The following is a 10,357-nucleotide window of genomic DNA, read 5'->3' as shown; positions in this document are numbered from 1 at the left end:
GGTTATTATTAACCTTATTGATGTCACTTGTTAAATACACTTTTTAATCAGTGTAGATGAAGGGGAGGAGACAGGTTAAAGAAGGCTTTTTAAGCCTTGAGACAATTGAGACATGGATTGTATATGTGTGTCATTCAGAGGTTGAATGGGCAAGACAAAAGATGTGTGTCTTTGAACAGGGTATTTTTTTTAATTTATTTAACTAGGCAAGTCAGTTAAGAACAAATTCTTATTTTCAATGACGGACTAGGAACAGTGGGTTAACTGCCTTGTTCAGGGGGAGAACGATAGATTTTTACCTTGTCAGCTCGGGGATTCGATCTTGCAACCTTTCGGTTACTAGTCCAACGTTCTAACCACTAGGCTACCTGCCACCCCGATGGTTAAGGTGCTATGGTGGTAGGTGCCAGGCGCACCGGTTTGTGTCACGAACTGCAACGTTGCTGAGTTTTTCACACTCAACAGTTTCCCGTGTGTATCAAGAATGGTCTACCACCCAAAGGACATCCAGCCAACTTGACACAACTGTGGGAAGCAATTGAATCAACATGGACCAGCATCCCTGTGGAACGCTTTTGATACCTTGTAGAGTCCATGCCCCGGGGGGAGTGCAACTCAATATTAGGATGGCGTTCTTAATATTTTGTACACTTAGTGTATATCTGTATTTATCATAGGTCCTGTGATAGAAATATTGAGAGCGCCAGAGAGAGACAGAGGGAGATAGAGACTGAAAGGCAGTGACAGATTGAGATAATGCCAAACAGGCAGCAATACACCTCTATTCCACCATGCCAGAAGACGGTTGTAGAGGGATTGCTGCCAACTTGGTTTTTGTCACCCTGTGAGCTACAGATGGCTTTACACACACCCACACAACGTAAACCCACTCAGCTCCTCGTCAGTCCCTGGCCTGTTCCCTGTCCCTAATCCCTGATTGGGTTTAATCTGATTCTGTAGTGGAGGTGAAATCCCCTTTGAAAGGCTCATAGCCGACATAGGAATAGAAACACATGCTCATGTAAAGGCTTCACGCACTATTATAACACCATGGCAGCACAGATAGTGATACAGACACATATGGCCATGCCATGATCTCTTCTTGGTACAGTTGGGCTATACTCTTCTGCTAGCCGCGCTAGCTGGTTTCACATAGCAGATTAGCATAAATCTGTTATGGGGCTAATCACTGTGTTTTGTCGATGACTTGATGTAATGTTATGGAGTTGAGTGTCTAAGCGTAACATCATCACCGTAACGTATCGATCAGAACCTGGTAATGGTCGGTCCGGTGCTTAGGTTACACAATTCCAATGTTCCCCCACCCTCTGTGGCAAAGTCATACAAGTGATAATGAGCTTTTATTGTGTGATTTAGTGTGCTTATTTGACACTAGACAAATATGAGCAAAATATATATCTTCGTTTCTTTCCCTGATATGACCTGGGGTGTTTTCACTAGGAACCAAACAGAAACAAATGGACCGAAACGGAGAGGAACCTTCCTGAATCTGTCCAATAAGAAACTCACATTTTTGTTGCAAAACATTTTACTACGATGTGCACTAATGAATACACCCCAGAACATATGAAATATACTTTGTTTCAAAAGGAAGGAAGGAAAGTTCAAATATATTTCCAAACTCCATGACACCCAAACATCCATCCGAATTCATCTGAAAGCTATGGCTTTTTCTCAATTGTGAAAAAGTCTGTCCTCTCCTTGACCCCTCCATCCTCCTTTCCTCCCTGACCCTGGTCACTGTAGAAGAGGATAAATTTGTTAATAGGTGAACGAAGGAGTTGGCTCTTCTCCTCGATTGCCTCCTCCGGCGGAGGATTCACAGATGTATCCTACCACAGAAGAGTTTTGAAATCCGCCACACCCCCTTTGAATCAGCTGTGGTTTTGTCGGGGAAAAGCATGCACACATTTAAAAACGATACGCTACTTATCCTTCTATCTATAAAATATCTAGCACAACTAACTACACTTCTTTTGCATTTTGGGACCCTCCTCTGTAAACGTAATTTGCCTGATAACGCTAGCGGAGAAAGAGAATCTAATTTCATACGAATACATTTGATTCCACGTTTCCTCTCCTCGCCTCCTCTCCTCGTTTACCTTTTACATTTTTCAAAAGGAGGCGAGGAGAGAACAGAGGAGAGGACACGAGGAATAAGTGTTGGAAAATGAAATACATTTTCCCAGAAATCCTGGTTGGAAAATGTCGGATTTCCTTGCTTATTCCCTCACGATTCCGGGAATCTTCCAACCGGGATTTTTGGAAAACTAGGGAATTTAAGGAAAGTTAATGGAATTTTGCAACCCTTCGAGGAATCAAGTAAATCCAATTGAGATTCTCCTTAAACTAAGGTGTATCTTGACTTAACACTTCCTTTGATCATAATGTTGATTGTTCTTCTACAAGCGTTCTCATGAGCCAAACCCGTTATCGACAGTCTTGACTACTTCACAATTGCATTGCACAGACAAAAAATAAGCCTTAATTGAGAAGAGGGGAGGCAATGCTTGGTTTTTAATCAAATAAAACGAAATGGAAAAAACATTTTTTTTTATGTTTCTAAATATGAAGTACAAAGGCAACAAAAACACATTTGGCTACTCTTGTTTTATTCGCGTCCCAGGATTTCTGGAATCAACACTGACCAACGACCTAATTACTCTCCATTATAAGCCCCCCCCTATTCTACACCCCCCCCTTCTGCATCCCAAAACAACACAGTCAAAAAAAGAACTGCTTGCCCAACAGAGGCACCTGTTACCATGGCAACCTTTTATGCTTGCTTCAAGGTAAAAAAAAACACTGAGTCACGCATGGAAGCCCCTGCTGTTCCAGACGACTGTGTGATCTCGCTGTCCGTGGCCGATGTGAGTAAGACTTTTAAACAAGTTAACACTTGCAAGGCCACTGGGCCAGACAGATTACCAGGACGCGTTCTCAGAGTATGCGCAGACCAGCTGGCAAGTGTCGTCACTGACATTTTCAACCTCTCTATGTCCAAGTCTGTAATTTCAACATGTTCAAAGCTGATCACCATTGTCTCTGTTCCCATGAACTCCATGGTAACCTGCCTAAATGACTATCGTCCCACAGCACTCACATCTGTAATCAAGAAGTGCTTTGAAAGGCTGGTCATGGCACACATCAACACCATTATTCCACCATTATTCCAGAGACCCTGGACCCACTCCAATTTGCATACCGCCCCAACAATTCACAGATGAGACAATCTCAATTGCACTTCACACTGCTCTCTCCCACCTGGACAAGAGGAATACCTATGTGAGAATGATGTTCATTGACTACAGCTAAGCATTCAACACCATAGTCCTGTTCCAAGCTCATCACCAAGCTTGGAACCCCATCTCCCTCTGTAACTGGATGCTGGACTTCCTGACTGGCTGCCACCAGGTGGTCAGGGTAGGCAACAACACCTCCACCACGCTGATCCTGAATACGGGGGTCCCTCAGGGGTGTGTACTTAGTCCTCTCCTGTACTCCCTGTTTACCCACGACTGCGTGGCCACGGACAACCCCAACACCATCATCAAGTTTGCTGACGACATGAAAGTGATAGGCCTGATCACCGACGGTGATGAGACGGCATACAGGGAGGAGGTCAGAGACCTCCCAGCTAGCACATTTGGTTCCTTGGAAGTTGTGGGAACATACGTTTTTGGTTTCCCATTGGTGCTGGGAACAAAGCCAAAGTTTCCTGACCGGTAAAACCGAATGTTTTTTAAATGTTCTGAGAAAGGAAGTGAAAATTTGGTCTGTTCTAGAGGTCTCAAGGAGGTTCTGGGAACGTTCTACTATGGCCCTGAACGTTTTCCTGGGAGGTTTTATTTAAAAAAAATAGAGTCGATGTCTGTGGCCCCACAAAAAAATTGGCATAAAAAATCCCCATCAAAATCTGTCAGTTTAAGCTAGAGATATCTTTAGCTGCATCCGCCGATGTCGCCCTTCCGCATCTGCGGTGAAAAGTGGCAGAGCTAGAGCGGTGTTTGTCAGACCATGAGACATCCTGAAAATCGGTCTTCTCACAAAAACGTGTATTGCATCCAAACACATTAACTATACACTATTATGACCACTCTATGGAAAGATGAGACTCCGAAGTCGTTAGATCCGATCTGCCAACTTCTGTATGCAGCGTCTGAACCGTTTGGGCTACACACTAATACCTCTCTGTGTAAAGATGAGTCTCTCACAAACACGTACATGTCGTTGTTTTGCACTAGGATGCACACAAGCCCAACAAGACTAGTCTCAAGGTATCCAGGTACCATTTTTTTTTTAATGAATGGAAGTATATATGGAGATAGTTTAGTGTCTAAAATAAGGGGTTAAATACATCATATATATATATATATATATATATATATATATATCATTTCCTGATCTTTCTTATATCTCTCAGATATAGGACAGACACTTCAGAACAATCTTCCTTTTGATTTTTTGGGGGACTATCTATTTATCCATGTATGAAGCTGTTATTCAATGCATTTCCATGGGCTAAAAGCAATAAGGCCAAATTCAATGTTTCATCAAATAGTTTTGTATATATTTTTTGATACCTTAAGGGGTCCTAAACTCAAAATCAAATATCTAAATGATTACTGGTATGACCATCTTAAAATAATTCCATGTTAGTCGTTTTCTTGTGTTTTTTTTGTTACGTTATCTTAATGTTCTGTGAACATGACTGGAAATAGAACCACGAGGAAACCTGTAGGAAACGTTATGCTGAAGTACTGAAATTCCCACAGAAGAACGTTGTTTGTTAATGTTCTCTGAACATTCTGAGAACATGACTTTAAATATATCCATGATTAAACCTGGTGGAAACGTTATGCTGAAGTACTGAAATTTCCACAGAACAACGTTGTTTCTTAACGTTCTCTGAACTATTTGAGAACATTCCCAAATTCAAATCAGTTGGAGAACGTTCCTAGGACATTACAGAAAATGTATTAAGTGTAACCATGTTTGACCTTTTCGGAAACATTGTGTCTAAGTAATGATATACCAAGAAAATATGTTTTTTTTGTCAAGTTCCTTAAATGTGCTGAGAATGTTCCAAACCCATGCAACTATCCTGCACCATTCCCAGAACGTTGTGGGAAGGTTGTATGCAAAATGACCATAGGACAACCACTCTCTCACCAAGCATTAGGAAACATATACAGCAGTTCTCAGATGCAGTGCTCTTGACTTTTTCCACATTTTGCTGTGTTAAAGCCTGAATTCAAAATCAATTAAATATCAACACATCTACACACAATACCCCATAATGACAAAAATCAAACATATATTTTGATTTTTTTATACATTTATTGAAAATGAAATACAGAAAAATCTCATTTACACTCCTGAGTCAAACCTTTGTAATCAAATCAAATCACATGTTATTAGTCACATACACATGGTTAGCAGACATCACCGGATTCCTGCCGTAAGCTCTGGACCTTTGCATCGGATCATCACAGCTAGCTAGCTGCTACCGAGTGGCTATAGTGGCTAATGCCCTTGTCCCGAAGCTAGCACCAGTTAGCCTCGAGCCAGGCGCATCTCCCGGATAGCAAACAAAATTACTCCAGCTACAATATCTCTTTTGCCAATTGGCCTGGACACTTTGTCGACACGGAGCCCCGCCGAACCATCACGACTGGTCTGCCGATGTAATTCCGTCCAATGTGCCCTCAACCGGCCTTTGTCGTACGTCGGTGAAGATGCTTCTGCTAGCCCCGGCCTGCTAACTTTAGGAACGCGGTGTCCCCTACTTGCTAGCGTAGTAACGACTACCTAACGGCTTCCCTGTTTCATCTATTGCTGTTCACTGGACCCTATGATCACCTGGCTACATAGCTGATGCCTGCTGGACTGTTCATTAATTCACTCCATTTTTGTTTATTTTGTTTATCTGTCGGCCCCAGCCTCAAACTCAGGCCCTGTGTGTAGTCAACTGACCCTCTCTGCCCATTCATCGCATTTTACCTGTTGTTGTTGTCTTAGCCATTGTTGTCTTAGCTAGCTCTCCCAATCAACACTTGTGATTGCTTTATGTCTTGCTTTATGTCTCTCTCTAATGTCAATATGCCTTGTATACTGTTGTTTAGGGTAGTTATCATTGTTTATTTTACTGCGGAGCCCCTAGCCCCACTCAACATGCTTCAGATACCTCTTTTGTCCTACTCCCACACATGCGGTGACCTCACCTAGCATAACTAGTGCCTCCAGAGATGCAACCCCTCTTATTGTCACTCAATGCCTAGGTTTACCTCCACTGTACCCGCACCCTATCATACCCCCGTCTGTACATTATGCCCTGAATCTATTCTACCACGCACAGAAATCTGCTCCTTTTATTCTCTGCCCCCAACGCACTAGACGACCAGTTTTGATAGCCTTTAGTCGTACCCTGATCCTACTCCTCCTCTGTTCCTCAGGTGATGTAGAGGTTAACCCAGGCCCTGTGTGTCCCCAGGCGCTCTCATTTGTTGACTTCTGTAACCGTAAAAGCCTTGGTTTCATGCAGGTTAACATCAGAAGCCTCCTCCCTAAGTTTGTTTTACTCACTGCTTTAGCACACTCCGCTACCCCTGATGTCCTTGCAGTGTCTGAATCCTGGATTAGGAAGGCCACCAAAAATTCTGAGATTTCCATCCCCAACGACAACATTTTCCGTCAAGATAGAACTGCCAAAGGGATAGGAGTTGCAATTTACTACAGAGAGAGCCTGCAAAGTTCTGTCATACTTTCCAGGTCTATGCACAAACAGTTCAAGCTTCTAATTAAAAACATGAATCTCTCCAGAAATAAGTCTCTCACTGTTGCCGCCTGTTATAGACCCCCCTCAGCTCCCAGCTGTGCCCTGGACAACATATGTGAATTGATTGCCCCCCATCTATCTTCAGAGTTCGTTCTGTTAGGTGACCTAAACTGGGATTTGCTTAACACGCCGGGAGTCCTACAATCTAAACTATCAAGGAATCCACCAGGTACAACCCTAAATCTGTAAACATGGGCACCCTCATAGATATTATCCTGACCAACTTGCCCTCCAAATACACCTCTGCTGTCTTCAATCAGGATCTCAGCGATCACTGCCTCCTTGCCTGCATCCGTTATGGGTCCGCAGTCAAACAACCACCCCTCATCACTGTCAAACGCTCCCTAAAACACTTCTGCGAGCAGGCCTTTCTAATCGACCTGGCCCGGGTATGCTGGAAGGATATTGACCTCATCCCATCAGTAGAGGATGCCTAGTTGTTCTTTAAAAGTAATTTCCTGACCATCCAAAATAAACATGCCCCTTTCAAAAAATGTAGAACTAAGAACAGATATAGCCCTTGGTTCACTCCAGACCTGACTGCCCTCAACCAGCACAAAACATCCTGTGGCGTACTGCACTAGCATCGAATAGTCCCCACGATATGCAACTTTTTTGGTAAGTCAGGAACCAATACACACAGTCAGTTAGGAAAGCAAAGGCTAGCTTTTTCAAACAGAATTTTGCATCCTGTAGCTCTAACTCCAAAAAGTTCTGGAACACTGTAAAGTCCATGGAGAATAAGAGCACCTTCTCCCAGCTGCCCACTGCACTGAGGCAAGGAAACACTGTCACCACTGATAAATCCACGATAATCGAGAATTTCAATAAGCGTTTCTCTACAACTGGCCATGCTTTCCTCCTGGCTACCCCAACCCCGGTCAACAGCTCCGCACCCCCCGCAGCTACTTGCCCAAACCTCCCCAGCTTCTCCTTCACCCAAATCCAGATAGCAGATGTTCTGAAAGAGCTGCAAAATCTGGACCCGTACAAATCAGCTGGGCTAGACAATCTGGACCCTCTCTTTCTAAAATTATCTGTTGCCATTAGTGCAACCTGTATTACTAGTCTGTTCAACCTCTCTTTCGTATTGTCCTAGATTCCTAAAGATTGCAAAGCTGCCACAGTCATCCCGCTCTTCAAAGGGGGTGACACTCTAGACCAAAACTGTTACAGACCTATATCCATCCTGCCCTGCCTTTCGTTGTCTTCTAAAGCTAAGTTAACAAACAGATCACTGACCATTTCGAATCCCACCGTACCTTCTCCGCTGTGCAATCCAGTTTCCGAGCTGGTCACGGGTGCACCTCAGCCACCCTCAAGGTACTAAACAATATTATAACCGCCATCGATAAAAGACAGTACTGTGCAGCCGTCTTCATCGACCTGGCAAAGGCTTTCGACTCTGTCAATCACCATATTCTTATCGGCAGACTCAACAGCCTCGGTTTCTCAAATGACTGCCTCGCCTGGTTCACCAACTACTTCTCAAATAGAGTTCAGTGTGTCAATCGGAGGGCCTGTTGTCAGGACCTCTGGCAGTCTCTATGGGGGTGTCACAGGGTTCAATTCTCGGGCCGACTCTTTTCTCTGTATACATCAATGATGTTGCTCTTGCTGCTGGTGATTCTCTGATCCACCTCTATGCAGACGACACCATTCTGTATACTTCTGGCCCTTCTTTGGACACTGTGTTAACCTCTCTGGTAACAGCCAGTGAAATTGCAGGGCGCCAAATTCAAACAACAGAAATCTCATAATTACAATTCCTCAAACATACAAGTATTATACACCATTTTAAAGATAAACTGCTTATTAATCCAACCACAGTGTCCGATTTGAAAAAGGCTTTACGGCGAAAGCACACCATGCGATTATCTGAGGACAGCACCCCATCAAACAAACACAGACAATCATATTTCATCCCGCCAGACGCAATACAAAACTCAGAAATAACGATATAATTCATGCCTTACCTTTGAAGATCTTTTGTTGGCACTCCAATATGTCCCATAAACATCACAAATGGTCCTTTTGCTCTATTAATTCCGTCGTTATATCTTCAAAATGTCAATTTATTTGGCGCGTCTGATCCAGAAAAACACTGGTTCCAACTCGCACAACATGACTACAAAATATCTCATAAGTTACCTGTAATCTTTGTCCAAACATTTCAAACAACTTTCCTCATACAACTTTAGGTATTTTCTAACGTAAATAATCGATACAATTTAAGACGGGATAAACTGTGTTCAATACCGGAGGAAAACAAAGTGGAGCGTGCTTTCAGGTCATGCGCCTCAACCACAACAGTACACTTCACTCGACCCTCGTTCTGAACAGGGCTACCTCTTCATTACACAAAGGAAAAACATCAACCAATTTCTGAAGACTGTTGACATCCAGTGGAAGTGATAGGAACTGCAAGCAAGTGCCTTAGAAATATAGATCTCCACAGAAAACCCATTGAAAAGAGAGTGACCTCAAATTTTCCTGGTTGGTTTGTCCTCGGGGTCTCGCCTGCCAAATAAGTTCTGTTATACTCACAGACATCATTCAAATAGTTTTAGAAACTTCAGAGTGTTTTCTATGCAAATGCATATCCTAGCTTCTGGGCCTGAGTAGCAGGCAGTTTACTCTGGGCACGCTTTTCATTTGGACGAGAAAATACCGCCCCCTATCCCAGAGACTATATGTCAAACGGTTTTGATATGTTTCAGTCTTCTGTGATACAGTTGAAGTCGGAAGTTTACATACACCTCAGCCAAATACATTTAAACTCAGTTTTTCACAATTCCTGACATTTAATCCTAGTAAAAATTCCCTGTCTTAGGTCAGTTAGGATCACCATTTTATTTTAAGAATATGAAATGTCAGAATAATAGTAGAGAGAATTATTTATTTCAGCATTTATTTATTTCATCACATTCCACGTGGGTCAGAAGTTTACATACACTCAATTAGTATTTGGTAGCATTGCCTTTAAATTGCTTAACTTGGGTCAAACGTTTCGGGTAGCCTTCCACAACCTTCCCACAATAAGTTGGGTGAATTTTGGCCCATTCCTCTTGACAGAGCTGGTGTAACTGAGTCAGGTTTGTAGGGCTCCTTGCTCGCAGACGCTTTTTCAGTTCTGCCCACAAATTTTATATAAGATTTAAGTCAGGGCTTTGTGATGGCCACTCCAATACCTTGACTTTGTTGTCCTTAAGCCATTTTGACACAACTTTGGAATTATGCTTGGGGTCATTGTCCATTTGCGACCACGCTTTAACTTTCTGACTGATGTCTTGAGATGTTGCTTCAATATATCCACATAATTTTCCATCCTCATGATGCAAGCATCCCCCTTTTTCCTCCAAACATAATGATGGTCAGTATGGCCAAACAGTTCTATTTTTGTTTCATCAGACCAGAGGACATTACTCCAAAAAGTACGATCTTTGTCCCCATGTGCTGTTGCAAACCGTAGTCTGGCTTTTTTATTGCAGTTTTGAA

Source organism: Salmo salar, chromosome ssa04, assembly GCF_905237065.1.
Source record: "Salmo salar chromosome ssa04, Ssal_v3.1, whole genome shotgun sequence".
Lineage (NCBI taxonomy): Eukaryota > Metazoa > Chordata > Actinopteri > Salmoniformes > Salmonidae > Salmo > Salmo salar.
Note: the sequence above shows the minus strand (reverse complement) of the source record.